Source organism: Mus musculus, chromosome 1, assembly GCF_000001635.26.
Source record: "Mus musculus strain C57BL/6J chromosome 1, GRCm38.p6 C57BL/6J".
NCBI lineage: Eukaryota > Metazoa > Chordata > Mammalia > Rodentia > Muridae > Mus > Mus musculus.
This window is the reverse complement of record NC_000067.6, coordinates 150,546,591-150,562,499: the sequence shown is the minus strand read 5'-3', so window position 1 is coordinate 150,562,499 and position 15,909 is coordinate 150,546,591. Positions and strand designations below refer to the sequence as shown.

The 15,909-nt window shown below is 41.3% G+C and overlaps 2 pseudogenes; one reads left to right on the top strand and one right to left on the bottom strand.

Moving 5' to 3' along the window:
* The first annotated feature begins 3,796 nt into the window (after nt 1-3,796).
* On the top strand, nt 3,797-6,263 carry Gm33818 (annotated as a pseudogene).
* On the bottom strand, nt 12,787-13,212 carry Ska2l-ps (spindle and kinetochore associated complex subunit 2-like, pseudogene; annotated as a pseudogene).

The following is a 15,909-nucleotide window of genomic DNA, read 5'->3' as shown; positions in this document are numbered from 1 at the left end:
TGTGTTCCCTTATAGATTATATTAATTCCTCTTCTATTGCTGTAATAGATATTCAGAGGAAAAAATCAGGAGAGAAAGGGCTTGCTTTGGCTTACAGCTAGCTCTCTCTTCATTATGCAAGGAAGATGTGGCCACAACACGGAAGTCATGGAAACCAGATGATCACATCGCATCCACACTCAGGAAGCAGAGAATAAGCTGGGTCAGACCATGGGACCTCAAATCCCTCTGTGGTGGCATGTGCCACCTAGAGATGCTGAGGGTGTTGGGAAAATGGAGGTTTTAGAGAGTTAGAAGTGGGAGCATTGGCTTCTGTGGATTCTAGGGTAGGCATGCAACGGAGAAGCAGTAAAGCAAGGGTCTGGCCTCCCTAGAGTGCAGATGCTCAAGGTCAAATGGAGCTCCACTTCCTGTGAGCTGGAAGTCACAGGGAGGTTTTAACCTTAGAGCATCTGAGCTGAGGGCTCAGATATTACAGCTGATGGTGATGTTGATGCCATGTGATGATTTAGTGATGTCTTTTGACTCTGGGAAGGGGCTAGACAGCTCCATAACCTTCCCAAACAGTGTCACAAAGTAGGAAACAAGTGTTCAAACATGTCTATGCAGCACAATTCATAGTTGAACCAACACAACACAGGTATTATAGTCACTGAAGTTTTAGGAGTAAACATAAATGTGTAGGCATCACAGCAGCCCAAGATATATGACCTTATCGCTCACACTTTAGAGGATCGGGGGCCATAGACCACCTGTGCAGCCTGGGAGAACTCAGATATTTATAGGCAGAAATGTCATTCTTTTTGTACTTTATGACTATGAGTGAAAGTTCTCATTACCTCACAGTTTCCTCATCCATCTAAGCAGTCTTCTAATAGCTCATCTAATAAATAAATCCCTTTTAAAAATATAGGAAAACATTAACAGTGAAGGAAATGAACAAAACAGTTCAATACCTGAAAGCAGAAATAGAATCAATTAAAAAATTCAAATTGAAAAACAACTGGAAATGAAAATATAAAGAACTCCACCAACAGTCCTCCATTCTGGTGGCAAGCTTCACTAATACAAGAGACAGAAGAGTTAACCACAGACATTGAAGACGCAATTGAAGAAATGGATACCACAGTAAAGAAAACGTTAAATCTACAAAAATTCTGGCATAATTCATCCAGAAAATCTAGGATACTATGAAAAGCCCAAATCAAGAATAATAAGAGTAGAGGAAGGAAAAGAAACCCAAGTCAAAGATCCAGAAAATATTTTCCAAAAAAAATCATAAAAGAAAATTTCCCTAACCTAAAGAAACAAATGCCTATCAAGGTACAAGAAGCACTAAAAAACCACACACACCAAAGAGGCTGCATCACAAAAGAAAGTCCCTCAGCTCATAATAATAAAAAAATTAAACCTACATAATAAAGAATTTTAAAAGCTGCAAGTAAAAATGACAAAGTAACATACAAAGGCAGACCTTTAGAATAATGCATGACTTCTTAAAGTAGACTCTAATAGCCAGAAGGTACTAAACAGATGTTCGACAGACTTTAAGAGGCCACAGATGCCAGCCCAAACTATAGTACCCAGCAAAACTTACAACCACAAGAGCTGGAAAAAATAAGACATTCCGTAATAAAAACAAATTTAAGTTAACTTTCTACAAATCCAGCCACACTGAAGATACAAAAAGGAAAACTCAAACTTAAAGAACTTAACCACACCCAAGAAAACACAGGAAATAAACAATCCTAGACCAGCAAATTAAGAAGAAAAACACACACACACACCACAATGACAAAATAACAGGAATCAAGAAATCTCTCATTGACACCTCTCAACATTAATGGTCTTGATTCCCTAGTAAAAAGTCAGAATGGATGCAAAAAATGGGATCCATTCTTCTGCTGTATCAAACACCTAAAATTAAGAATAGACACCATGGTATCCAAGCAAACACACCTAAGAAGAGAGCTGATGTAGCCATTTTAATATGTGACAAAACAAGCTTCAACCAAAACTAGGATACAACATACTCATCAAAGGAAAAAATTAACCAACAAGACATCGCAGGTCTTAACAACCATTAGCTGTTAAGTCAATGATCACCAAGCTACAATCTGTAAAACCATAGAAGTTGGGTATAGAGTGAGGTGCTAAAGGATACAGAGAGATCTTTTTAGGAAAGGGAAATAGAATAGGTAATGACAAATGGGTGGGTCAGAGTTGGAGTGGTAAAATCAAGTGGGAAAGAGGAGAAGAGGATGAGGGAGGGAACGGGAAGATACAGCTGAAATTAAGGGCCATTTGGTGACTAGTATAGAAACCTTATACAGTAGAAGCTTCATAAAATATATACATATATGAAGGCAATCTAAATGAAATTGCGAAATAATGAGGGAGAAAGAGCCTCAACTAGACATCTCTTGTCACCAAATGAATTTTCCACTACTGGGATTGGGTTACATCTAATTAAGTTGTTGGCCAAAGGCATCCAAAAAGAAAACCCCCAAGTAGACCAGGTTGTTGCCAAGACTAAAGGTTGCTGTCAGCAAGGCCCCACTGCTGAAAACAACACCCCCACAATTCACTGAACATGGAGAATCCAAGCTGGTGCCTGCAAAGAACATTCACCCCTGTGTGCTAGCATCTTTGATATAGGAAAGTACTCTACATTCTACACAAGGAGAAATGTAAACACCATCCCAGCTACAAACCCTTTGATCTACCATGGTGTCCTGCTTAGCTAGTACAATGGTAGCACAAAGTTTGTGGGAGTAACTAACTAATGTTGGATTTGACTTAATTCCCATTCCACAAGATGAAACCCATACCTGGCATTGCTTGGGTGACCAAGAACCTGACAATAGGTAGTCCAGCAACCTAGGATAAAACCAAACACCACTGTTCTACTAAAAGATAGTAGGGATAAAATTATTCCTACTGACATTCTGCTATACACATAGATCTATGAGTATGATGGTAGATCAGCTACCATCAGAGAAGCTTCCTCCTGCAGCAGATGAGAACAAAAACAGGTACCCACAAGCCAGACATTATTCAGAGATGAAAGAACTTGAAACATCCTGTCCTAAATTGTAATAGTATCTTTTATTCTTATAATGTAATTGTTGTCAGAGGCTTCTTGCCTCCATCTTCTAACCCAGGCCTATTCCTGGAAGTTTCTAGCCTCCATACAATATAATCTAGGCCAAGAATGTTTTCAGTCTTTGAGACTTACTACTGTGTAAGCCCATCCTTTCTAACTCTCTCTGAACTCTGACTGGCTGGTTCAACTCAGCTGTTCTGGCTCAAACTCCTCTCCAAGTTGAATGATTCTATCTAGCTTCTCTCTCAGCCTCTTCTGAATTTCTGTGCTTGGTTTCACACTAACTTTGGCAATATATTCTAATCTCCTAGCTCCCTCTCACTCTCTGGCTCACTCTTTCTTCAATCTGTCCCTGTAAAACTCTCCAGTAAAAACTGGTTTCCTCTTTCTCTGCCTGCTCTCTCTTAAGTAGCTTCCTTTTCCTCTCTCTCCTCATGAGAGTTGGGTGCATCTTATTCTGTTAAATCTTTCTCTGGTTCATCACTTTATCTGCCACTCAATTGAATATCACTGTCAAACAAGTGTTCTTCTTTCTACAAACTTTATTTTCATTGTTTGGGATTAAAGGTGTGTGCTAGGGGCTTTTCTGTATCCCAGGAAAGGGATTAAAGTTGTATGTTAAGGGTGAGCCATACCACAACTAAAAATAGGAGTTTTTTCCAGTAAACAATACAACTGGAGGTTGACAGTATGATCAAATATCCTGTAACGCTAGTTGTGTCAGGTTGGTTTTTTTTGTTTGTTTGTTTTGTTTTGTTTTTTATCTTAGCTTTATTTTATTTATGTTTTGTGATGTGTTTTTATGTATTTATGAGACAAAACACTTGATCAAGGCAACTTAAAGGAGAAAGGGCATCTCGTGGCTTAGCATTTCTAAGAGCTATGGGTAATCGTGGTGAAGGTGCCCTCCCTTTCCCCTCACAGCTATCTCAAAGACTCAGACTTTTACTGACTTAATCAGACTTTCTGAGACAATTGTGTTATTATTTCCTCATTGTGATAGCTATTCCTGGTTGTCAACTTGACTACATCTGGAATGAACTTCAATCCAGAAATGGAGGGCACACCTGTGATCCAGATCTTGAGGCAGGAAGACACAGGCTTCTGACCTAAATCTTGACTTTGAATGACACACCCTTTTGATCCAGATCTTGAGGTATAGTGGCTATGTAAAGTGTAGCCCCAGCCAAGGTAGTACACACCTTTAATTCCAGACAGATGCAAACAGATCTCTAAATTCAAGGCCAGCTTGGGACAGAGAAAGTTCCAAATCCAGGCATGGTAGTGCACACCTTTAATATGGGCCACACCTTCTGCTGGAGGCCTACATGGGGCATTGGAAGAATGAAGACCACTCTTCTCCACCTGCTTGCACTTACTTGCCACCACATCTGTTGGAACCGACTTCTTCATGAGTCCAGTGTATACAAAAGTCCAGCTGAAACAACTAGCCTTGTGGAACTGAGCAACTACTAGATTCTTGGACTTCCATTCACAGCTGCCCATTGTTGGGTTAAGATTGTAAGTCATTATAATAAATTCCCTTAATATATAAAGTCATTCCATAAATTCTTTGACTCTTAAAAAAAAAAAACAAAAACTAATATACTCATCTACCATACCAGAAGCAAAAAATTCAATTATGTTTCAGTATTGAGTTTTTCTGAGTCTTTTCAAACCTAAAATTACCACTACCACCTTTCTAGTAATCAGAGTGTCCCCTCTATTGACTCAAAATGAAATAGAAACTCAATTCCCTTCACCAATCAAAGGAATGAGAAAAACATCCTTCAAGGCATGGGGCAGTGGACCGTGCCAGGAAACTTGATAAGCTTGAGTGGGTGCAGAGAACCCATCTGAGGACAATAGGTGTTTCCCTGCTCCCTACCAGATCCCTGGCCTGGAACATGTGACCACACTCCCCCATATAGTAATGTGACCAATGGTCACATAGATCAGGACAGAGTTCTCCATGCTAATGAGATATCTAGATGGACCCTGAGGGTTTAGCTAATAAGCTTCCCTTATCAGACATTCCTTCCTGCAAAAGGTATTTAATCTCTGGTCCACCCTGAGGGAGTGGGTTACACCCATTTTCCATGACAATGCACCCATTTTATGACAGTCAATAAACAGTTTGGAACCAAGGACTGTCTCTCATATCAAGAACTGCCTTGGAGAGCATGGAGGAAGCCTTTGTCTACAGAGATGCTCCATCTAAGTCTCCCACAGAAGGCGCTGCAGCACTGATGGACTCACCACCGTCAGTGAGCTTGGCCCTGGACTCATGGCCCTCAGCTCATGGAGCCCCTCTTTCCCCAATGACTCTCCATGACTTCTACTGGAGTCTAGATCTCCAGAAGTTTTGAAACCCCAGCCCCAGGCTCCTTCTCGCAGGCCTGTGGACCCATCTCTATTCCCAACTCTATGCAGTTTCCGGCAAGAAATGGACATTCAAGAATCAGGGAACCCCAGCTTTGGCCTCAGCCTCAGCCTACATCCTTTCTCACATCCCTCACCAAAGACTCCCACTCCCTGAGCTTCCCACAAGCCCAGCACCCAGTGGTGACACAGGGTAAATGCAGTCTAGCATGGCCCCTTTTATCTGCCCAAGCAGGTTCCCACACCCCAGCAACAGGGCAGAACACGGGATGGGATCAAAGAAATGACCCAGAGGGTTGATGAAAACACAGAAGCCCTTAAGAACTAACTTACAGAGACTCTCCTTAAGTATACCAGCCTAGATCTAACACCACAGTGGACAGGCAGTACTTGCACATTCCCTTGTCTCCTGATCATCCTCAGAAACTCAAAAATCAAAACAACAAAGGCTCCAAAAGAAAAAAAAAAAAAGGTGACCCTCAAAGACTTCATTCAAACTTTTTAAGCTTTTCGTTGTTCTTCTCCTGTTCTCACTGCTGTGCAATCACAAACACCTGTAGTCAGGGCCCAGAAAATAGAGGAAATCAAAGACTTTCTGCTCACATTCCAGTGGAAAGATGTCAACTCAGTCAAGATCAAGGAGACCAAGGACAGTATGAAGTTGAAGGTTCAAGGTTCCCTGCAGCAAGTACTTTTACACTCTGATCATCACAGAAGACAGAGAAGCTAAAGCAGCCCCTGCCTGCCTGGTTTGGCAGTGAAGGTGCTTCAGTGAACCAAATCTTCACATTTGACTATTAAAAACCCAGAAAAATGAAAAAAAATACTTTAAGGGCTTTAATAATAGAAAGGAGGAGAGGAAGCAGCAAGCCCAATTCTAACTGATTGCTACTGGTACTCAGGATACCTGAAGAGAGCCATTTCTCCTATGAGAACACCATTGTACCCAGCTTCGAGTGTGACAAGAGAGACACTGAGTCAACACATGTCTTAATATGTGAGGTCCACTGACACCTGCCCTGTATGTAAGCAAAAAACACTGGAAGTTGAATTGTCCTCAAGTCCCTGAATGATGACCAACTGTTCCAAGTCCTAACTCTGAGCTAAGATTTTCAATTCCTGAGTTCTGAAGGTTGGCAATGCCCACACTCAGAAGGCCCCACCACAATAACCATCACTAATACTGAATCCAAAGTAAACTTCACAATGGCAGGCAGGACTGTTTCATTGTTTTTCGATATAGGGACTGTCCATTCAGCTTTGATTGCATGATTTAAAACCAACGGTTCCATCTTCCACGCCTGTTGTAGTAGTTGACGTTATTTTCAAACCCCAGAAAACCAGACACTCTACTCATTTTTAGACATATAAATTCCCACCTCCTCCTTTTTTGTTGATTATTCCCATCTACCTATGTCTACTTATGGTACAAGACTTCTACCTAGATCTACTTATGGTGCAAGACATTTTCCCTAAACTCCTACCACATACTCACAACCCAGATTGAGACTCTCCTCATTGCCCCAGTACCTTCACTACCATCCCTTTCACTCAGAACTCTTTTTGCAGCCCAAGTCAATCTCATAGACCAGGATACTAAACATCCCTCAGTGGCCAAACATCATACTTTATCAAAGATACCCTTAAAAATATCTGCTATTTTTCTCCAACCATCCCAATACCCCATCTCTGTCAGGGTGTTCTATGGCCTTCAGAAATCTACTCACAAGCATCTTAATTACTGTGGAGATGTGAACTGCAATATCCCACATTGGTGTGTTGACAAAATATCTTCAAACTGAAGGCCTTAAAGTGAGGCCTCAGATGTCCAGATCCTTGAGCTTGCAAACATCCTTGTCCCTGAAAATCACCCAATGGACTCAGACTGTGAGTACGCATGGGTTATCTCACTAGCACTCGCTGATCTACTCTGGAGAGACTGAGAAAATGAGACTTGCCATCACAAGTGGAATTTAGCTCTACTTTCTTTATGCAGGAAATTGAGGTTTTAAAAATCATAACTAGGTCAATTTAAAAAAATGGCGATGTAAGTAATTGTTTACGAGAAAAGTCTCAAGACTTAGGACATTCAAATTGTCAGGAAAGATTAAAAGACAGCTGTGTTTCCTGTCAAGAACTCTCCACCCAGATTTCCTGGTGACTGAATGCACTGGATCCTTTGTGATGTTTCGTGTATGTCTCCAGTTTTCCATGTAGTGGCATCACCCACTTTGCATGGTTATTCACCGCTATTTTCACCTATTGCTACGTTCTTCTTCCCATTCTGGCCCACCTTTAAGCTTTGTTTAGCTCCATATCCCCCATGGTCCTTCTTGATTTTACTTTAAACAATGAGCCTCTTCCCACCTCTGAGCACACACAGCCTTCCTCTAGGCTTGCCCTGAAGCACCTCTCTTTTGCTTACAGGACTGTTATATAGCACATGCACTTATCTTGTTCCTCTACACTGGATAAAATAGTGGCTTTTCGGGCTGTACTTTTCCCTGAGAGATTCCATTTAACACGCACTTTTGAAGATGGAGGGTGATTCTGCACCTGGGTGAACACAGGCACAGCTCCATCAGTTTGACCCACAGACTGATAAATGCCCTATTCTCTGGAGTAGAAATGTATTACACAGTAAATGTATAGGGGTGAGTTGGGACTCTTGTTATACATGGGTACATAAAAATTATGCCAAGAAAACAGGATCCCAAAATGAATTAAACACGGGATATGAAGGAAAGTATATAGCTCCCTGACCTACCTTATCAAGCACCTAGTACCATCCTATTTGATGACGCAGTATGATCAAGGACCAACAGGCAGAGAAGTCCCAAGTGTTCCAGGACTTTCAGTTTAGCTTAGATTCCACTCTGGATATAGCCAATTTGAATTTCCATTTGCCCATCCTCTGGTTCACCTATATTGGACTACTGTTCACCCATCCAACCATCTGTACCTTGTTTTGTCCTTTTGACTCTGGATCTGGACTCAATTCAGTAGCCCCTGATATACATTTCAGTTGATTTATCTTGTGCATTTCCTGTTATTCCACAAATTCTGACATTGTGGAAAGACACAGATGTGTTTATCCATGTTTCTGGCAATACACTCATGGCATGTATCCCCATTGATCTTAGTACAGAGTACTATGATTGCTATATGACCTCTCCACCATACTAGATACAAGTATGATGGCCAATCAGAGGACTGAATTTAGATTAAACAGAAGCTATGACGTGTAATGACCAGACCTATGCAAGTCAATCAGTCATTCATATCTTATTCACTCATTCAAAAGCTATGTATTAAATTTCTGCTTTGTTAAATTCACTAAAGGACATGAGAAATATAAACACATTAAAAGCCCAGAGAGAAGTCACTTGAATATAATCATAAATCATTGTGATGGTTATTAAAATGTCTATGCATGGTGCCAAGAAAAACAGGAGAAGGTAGTCTTGAGTCTAACTAGAAGAAGCAAGAGAAAGCATACACTTCATATAGCAAGATGAAGAAAGAGGGAAAAGACACACCCCTCCATTAGAGGACAGTTTTCAGACATCCCCACACATTTAAGTCTTGTCACCCTGAACTTAATAGCTATAAGGAAAACAAAGCAAAAAAAAAAAAAAAAAAGTTGAACTGCATGAAAAAAAATGAAGCAGAAATCTCTGCTAAAAGGTAAGAACTAGCAGTAGAAACAGTGAGAATGGGGGTCTGTCTTGTCCTGCACAGCTTAGTCTGAAAACCTGACTAAGGGAAGCAGGGGAATAAAGAAAGGACAGAATGCACAGAAAAGCTGGGGTCAGATGGGTTGTGTGTACCCTGATAAAGTGGTACTAACTGTGCCACACAAGCCAGAACCTTAGCACTTTTAATAAGTACAGCACAAGGGGAAGTGTTGGCTAACTAAGACAGTTCTCTGTAGGGGAGCAGTCCCAGGCTTGTCAACATGCCAGATGAGGAAGCTGCAGTACCTAGTGTTTGTACACATAAATCAATAATTCATAAATAATCATACTTGGGCCATAGGAAGGCTTTGCCACTCCCACGGGTTGAGACATTGGTGTGCTTGACATGGCCAAGCCCAGGCCAATAATATACATTCACTCAAGACTTTATCCAATCTTTACATATTCACTGAGGAATTTCTCCCACTCCCCACAGGAATTCTTTTTCCAAAAGCTGTAATATAATGGTGGTGTTTTTGGTGATAGAAGAAACACTTATGTGCTGCATTTTGCCTGTAACAGGACAAACAGCCAAAAGTTGTCTGTGGGTACAGATAAAGATAAGAGAAGTAGGAAAAATCGGTAAAGCAAGGTGCTGGAGAGTACAGGCCACATCTAATGCAGTGGTTCTCAATCTTCTTAATGCAGTGTCCCTTTAATACAGTTCCTCATGTTGTGGTGACCTCCAACCATAAAACTGTTTTTGTTGCTACTTCATAACTAAATTTAATACTGTTATGAATTGTAATGTTAATATCAGATATGTATGATGGCCTTAGGTGACCCCTGTGAAAGGGTTGTTGGACCTGCAAAGGGTTCGTGACCTACAGGTTGAGAACTGTTGACCAAATGGAAAGCCTAGGAGAGAATACACAGATAAACAAAACCTGTACTACCTGCTCTTCTAGAGCTTCCAGAATGAAAGACCATAGGCCAAGTCCCTTAAACAACAGAAATGTGTTTCTCACAGTTCTGGAAGCTACAAGTCCCAAATGAAGGTCCTGGCAAGTCTGGGTTCCCCTGAGTCCTTTCACGGAGTTGTAGATAACCATGTCCCTACTGTGTTTTCACTTGGCCCCTTTTCTGTATCTATTTCTCAGGTGTGTCTTCCTCTTCTATAAGAACACTGGTCTTCTTCAGTTTCCCAGGTGGCTTGTGATTAGAGATGGAAAAGGCTGAAAGCTTATACCAGCCAGGCAAGGACCTTGTCTTCCAGAAAGAGATTCCACACAGTTCACGCAACTTGTCTGACCAACTTGTAGGCGTGAATAGAGAGGAGAGAAGGATAATGGATGGTCTGTTGAACATGAACCTCAAATCAGGACTGCAAAGATAAACTTTGCAATGGACTTCCTCGTTCCTGTTCCCAATGTGGTCATGTTGAATAACAACCTTTTTCTGTTTTTCACTAAGTTTTTTTTCTTTAATTGGCCAACTAAAGATGGGAGACTGAGCCTACCTTGCCAGGGCTCTCAGGGCCCATGTTCTGATCCTAATAATGCAGTTAACAGAATCCCTTTGTCCTTGTCCAATTGGTTTGTGGGCTCCTGCAGTGTCTGTGAATCTTTTAGTCCACAATGTCCTGATGTTTCCAGGCACTTCCACCTCTGAGTCAGACAGTGGGATAGAGACCAGCTCATCGTACTCTGGCTCAGGTTCCTAAACAAAGTATTTCCATGTGTACAGGCAGTACATGACATGGCCCATTGGCCACAGGCTACTTCAACTCTGTAGGGACACTGAACAATGTACCAGCAGACTTGCTAGGGTATCTAAAACACATTTTCAAAATGTCAAGTGACCCTCAGTGACCAGCCTGCTGAGTAACTCTGTGCTCAAGGGGTCCTTAGTGGGGATGCTGCAGCCAAGTTTTCAGAGTGTGATTACCTCTCCACCTAGTCAGAAATTTCCCTGCCAAGCAAGCAGCAGGAGAGCATGTAACTGCTCAAAGTGACTGTAGTTTTCCAACTACCACATTCTGCCAAGGCTCTGTTTCAAATTTTCTATTCTCAGAGAAGCAGCCTAGGAATCTGCAAGTTCTTCATCATGGATTCTAGGAGACCTCCTCAAGCCCCTTCTATAACCTCAGTCCTGCAACTGGCCACTCACCTTAGCTGCATTAGCATGCATGCCCTGCACCCAACACCCATCTTCTGCCAGGATTTACCTGTCTTTCCTTGAGGCCTGTAGCAGTGCTTGTTGAAGATGTAAATATGATACTAAGCTAGCAACATCTTCAATAAACTGCTTGCCACTCAACCCACTTCTGGAGAGAGCATTAGAAAGTTAAGGCAAATGCGTGTTCTTTATTACTAGTTGGGTGTTTTGCCTCAGTCACTCATATAGGCTCAGTGGTACAACTTATATTCAGAGTTTGGGTAACACTCAGGTCCTCCCTAAGATGAGACTAAAGGGTATTTTACCTCCTTTTCCTAAGCTTTTCTAAGGCCACACAGTTACACGGAGGATATGTTTCATAATTCAAGATAGATTATGATTGTAAAGGGAGAATGTTCAAAGTATAAAGAGGCCACACCAAGTAGACAAACCCAATATTAACTCTTCTCTGCATTGCACTAAATATTGCATTGCTAATAATCAAGATCTACTAACATCTGGGTACTTGATCATCCATATCAGCAGTTTCCTCTTATCAGGCTAAATCAGTATGAACAGACACATAGGATCTTTTAAGAATCAACAAATAAGAGATTCAAGAGGTAGAGGGGTGTGGCCCTCCTGCCAAGGCACAGTCTCAATCTCTTTCTACCTGGTGCTGGCAGATCAGGATGTAAAGCTCTCAACTATTGCTCTATTCCCTGCCTTCCTGCCTGCCACTCATTCTGCCACGATCATAACAGACTAACCCTCTGAAACTGTAAACAATCTCCTGATTAAGTGTTTTCTCGAATAAGCTGCCTTGGTCATGATGTCTCTTCATGGAAATAGAATAATAACTAAGATAACAAGCAAATACAATGTATAGACAACACAGTCATCAAGTGGTAATAAAATTTGTGTAGGCACAGAAACACAAATCAATGCTTATGAAGGACTCTTAGCATCAGAACCTATAGGCTATTTGGAGTCAATATATATGGGAAAAAACTCAGCAATGGGGGGAGAGAAAAAGACCACAATCCAAACTTTAGAAAAATAGCTGATTTCTAGCAGATATAAAAAGTTACTGGATTAGAAAGATCTGCACTATTTTTTGTACATATACCACAATGTCAGACAGTGTAGGGCATTGTTGAAACTCTGGATCCAAAGGCTAGTACTTGTGGCTCTGTTCATTTCTTTCTTTAAGTCCCTTCTACAGAATAGACCAGGTGGTCCACAGTATCCTACTATATGTCAAACATGTGAAAAGCTCACTTTTTTTTTTAACATTGCTTTATTCCCATCCCATCCTTTTGGTTTTCAGTCATATGACATCTACGCTTCTTACAATTTCCTCATATGAAATGCATCACGATCCTCTCAGTCAAGGAAAACGTCAGGCTTCCTCATCAGCCCCAGCCTCTAGAGGTCTTGCCGAATCTTTGGAATTGCTCTTCTCTCCACCAGAGTTCCTCGTTAACATTCTTTTTTATCAGTCCGGCATGTGAGACTTTAATGGCTCTGTTGCAGCTTTCTCTTCTTCAGTCAGTAGAGTTAGCTCCAGGTTTGTTTGCTTTTGTAGTTCTTGTATCATGGTCATTGTCTTGTTCAAAGTAGCACAAATGCAGCTCTTGGTCTCTTTTTGCTCATCAGAAACTGCCTTAAAGCGTGCACATAAAGCTTGATAGCGAGACTTTATTGCTGATAATTCCTTTAAAACTGTAACTGCATTTTTCTCTCCTGCTGAATGTGGGTGATTCATCTTGACTTCATATTCCAGCCTATATTGAAGGTAATCCAAATCAGAATCAGCTTTCAGGAACATCAGATCCAGCTTATGGACCTCCGCCTCCATATTGAATAGTTGACATTCCTCAGACCGCGGAGGCGCTTAAGCTCGCTCACTTCTTTTTTAAAAATATTTTTTAGGATGTATCTTTATTCATTTTATGTGTGTAAGAGTTTTGTCTAGACACATGTCTGTGCCCCATGTGTGTGCCTGGTGCTTGGAGAGGTTGTCATGATCCCTGGAACTAGAGTTACATATTGCTGTGAGCTACCATATGAGTACTGGGAATCAAAATCAGGTTTTCTGGAAGAGCAACCAGTGCTCTTTGCTTCCTTGTCACTGTTTCAGACGTAAAGGACCACCTCTGTCATGAGAGTTGAGTGGTTATGAGTAAGGAGGACTCGGCACATGCTGCATATTCTTTAACACTTAGTTATTCCCTTCTGTCTTTCTTAAAATCTCATCTCCAGGGCAATGCAGGTCAGGTTCTCCTCCTTTGTACAGGCATGTACTCACCAATGGTTGTATTCATTCTCTAGAGGGATCATAACAAAGTGGCACAGATTGGGTCGTGTAAACATAATTTTTTCATATATTTCTGGAGGCCATAAGTTCAAGATCAAGGTTCATGCTTCTTTTCCTGGGGCATAACGTTGTATGTATGTTGTACTTTGGTGTGAAAAATGTCCCCCCACAGATTCATTTGGTAAAAACCTATTTCTTGAATAGCTCAGATAGTTTGAGGAATACTAATAACTTTAGAAGGTAAGACAATGGAACTTAACACTCTCTCTCTCTCTCTCTGTCTCTGTCTTTGTCTCTCTCTCTCTCTCTGTCTCTCTTTCTCTGCCCCTTTCTCTCTATCTGTGGAGGTGCCCCCCACCTCCTCTCACTTCTCCCATTCCTTCTCTCTATCTGTGTCCTGGTCACTATGAGATTAGCAACTTTGTTTTCTTCTGCCATGATGCTCTGCTTCACCAGAGCCCAGAAAGAGTGCAGCAAGCTGACCATGAAGTGAAACGTCTAAACAATAAGCTAACTTGAACCGTTCTTCCTTTGAGCTGCTGGTGTAGATGGGATTTGGAGGTGGGCCCTGACTAACACAGCCCACACATTTCTGAAGTCTTTTAAATCCTCCATGTTTTGAGGACTCCAGTCAGGTTAGAAAAGGCCCACACAAAGCCCTTATTGTAGCTTAACCACCTCTTTAAAGCCTGGCTCCTAAATAGCCACATTCTGATGGTGAGGGATTTAAAATTCAATATACGTTGTTCTCAGAGACTGCATCCAGGGGGTGGACACAGGAATATCAGAAGCTTAAGGTCATCATCTGTGACATGACAATCCAAGGCTGGGATACATGAAAACATGGAACCCTGTATCAAAGAGTCAGGAAGAGGAGGGGCTGAGTGTTCGGCTTTCTCCTATATTTTTTTCTGTATGTTCAGACACAGACCAACTTCTTCAAATCTTATTTGCCAGTACATAGAGGGTAAGAGAGGCAGTCACTCACTTGCACCAAAGGATTATAGATGCTAATATATTTGATGCAGTCTTTGACATTTCCAATGTGTGCTTAATGGCATTAGAAGTAATAGTAAAAGATTATTGTAAGAGAGATGTGCCTGCCTACGTGGTACATACAGCTGACTATAATTACCACTGGATGAAATGGAAAGGGGCCTATGAAAGAGAGAAAATTCTATCATAGTGAACTCAACAAAACATATATATTTCTGCATAGAAGAAAAGAAGAAAAAGGAGGAGAAAGGAGAGGAGGAAGAAGAGAAGAAGAAAGCAAGAAGAGGAGGAGGAAGGAAGGAAGAAAGGAAGGAAGGAAGGAAAAAGGAAGGAAGAGGAGGAGAAAGGAAGGAAGAGGAGGAGAAAGGAAGGAAAGAAGAAGAAGCAGATGAAGATGAAGAAAAGAAGAAGAAAAGAGGAGGAGAAAATGTGAAAATGTGTTGTGTCAGAATGGAGCATCTTCCATTCATTGTAATGAACTAGTGTGGGAGAAGAAGTTCCATCAGCCTGAAAGGGGAGAACACAATGTTCCATGAACACGACTTGTATCTCATTTCAAAACATTTATGTGGTATCTTTAAGGGCTACTGATTTAAGGCTTTAAAGAGAATTCTTTAAGCTTAGGAAAAGGTGGGGGTAGTGATGGACTATAATTCCTCTGAGACAGGACTATCTACCTACAAACCAGATCAGTCCAACTCATGTCACTGAAGCCTCCTTTCCCAAATGACAACATTGCATGATAAAAGACATGATAAGGAAAAGAACAAGGTACAATTAGGCCACACAGAGCACTAAACCAGGACAAATGTGTTCATGGGGAATGTGGCAGCCGAGCTAACACCTGAATCCTAATAATATTATTCATCTTTCCTGGAGCAGATACAGGCTTTACATACACAACCTTTGTGAGCTCGTGATCTGTCTTTGAAACAGGTACTGCAATTCTCCCCCAGTTTACAGCAAATAAACAGTGACACAAAACCAGTAATGTAACCTTCTCAAGCTTACTAAGGACGACATCAGAGCCTTGGTATAAAATCCAGTCACCTGTGGCTTTTAGTCTTTGTGCTCTCCCATGCAACGGAGGGTCGATTGGTGCATACCAAGCAAGGAAGGGGAACAGGCTAAACAAACCAATCATGGAAACAATCATTCCCTAAAGAAATAGCTAGACTCATAGGTGAGTGAGTAGTTCCATATGCCTAAATGCTGGAGAACAAAGTAGATAGAAAATACAAAGCTTCCCATAAATTGTTTTAGGGCATTGT